Source organism: Corvus brachyrhynchos, unplaced genomic scaffold (assembly GCF_000691975.1).
Source record: "Corvus brachyrhynchos isolate BGI_N302 unplaced genomic scaffold, ASM69197v1 scaffold65, whole genome shotgun sequence".
Classification (NCBI taxonomy): Eukaryota; Metazoa; Chordata; class Aves; order Passeriformes; family Corvidae; genus Corvus; species Corvus brachyrhynchos.
Genome location: NW_008238365.1, coordinates 1,424,291 through 1,425,167, shown reverse-complemented (window position 1 = coordinate 1,425,167; position 877 = coordinate 1,424,291).

The window sequence follows — 877 nt, the reverse complement described above, 5'->3', positions numbered from 1 at the left end:
CTCCCAGCTTTGCCAGCTGTGTCCATGTTTTGTTTGTGGGATTGCAGGGAGGTGACACTGGTGTAACTCTGCTCTCACAGGGATGATGCCAACCCCTCAACCTTCCCTTCCTTTTCCTCGGACACTAAATCCAGCCTGGGGAGAGGTGGGCACCGGCCCTCAGCTGGGAGCAGAGCAGGGATATTTCCCTGGGGGACACACTACTCAAAGTCTGGGATCAAAGTGCTCCTTCCCAGTCTCGGGGCGTGACACTTGTGCAGTTGTTCTGTGCTCCACCACACACTAAAGGATGGAGCAGAGCCGCCTCTTCCCCCTTCCCACCCCATCCCGGAAAAATGAGTAACGGGAGGAGGAGGGGGAGTGACTTGGACTCGTATTTGTATTTTGCTCCCAAACTGTGTATATATACAATTTTCTATGTTCCTTTTCTTTTTGTGGTAACTAAGATGAATATTTTAATTAGATAAGTTATATGAAAAAGAGGAGAATCATGTCTCAATAAAAGCCAAACACTGCACCGTGGCTGCTCGTTCTTTCCTGACTCTGACAACGAATGTTAAACACACCAAGCGGCCCCTCGGAGGGTGATGCTCCGGTATCCCACTCCGTTATCCTGCCCCGGTATCCCGGCAGGGGTGCCGCTCCGGTTCCCGCGCTGCTTGGAACAATCCCCGCGGATAAAACCCCCGGAGCCTTTACGGGAAAGCAGCTTCGTGCTTCCCCGGGCGGTGTCAGGGCGGGGGCGGGACCACCGGGACCCCTCCCGGGGACCACCGGCACCCCGCCCCGGGACCACCGGGACCCTACCCGGGACCTCTCCCCGGGACCACCGGGAGGCCTTCCCGGAACCACCGGGAGCACCACCGGGACCCCTCCC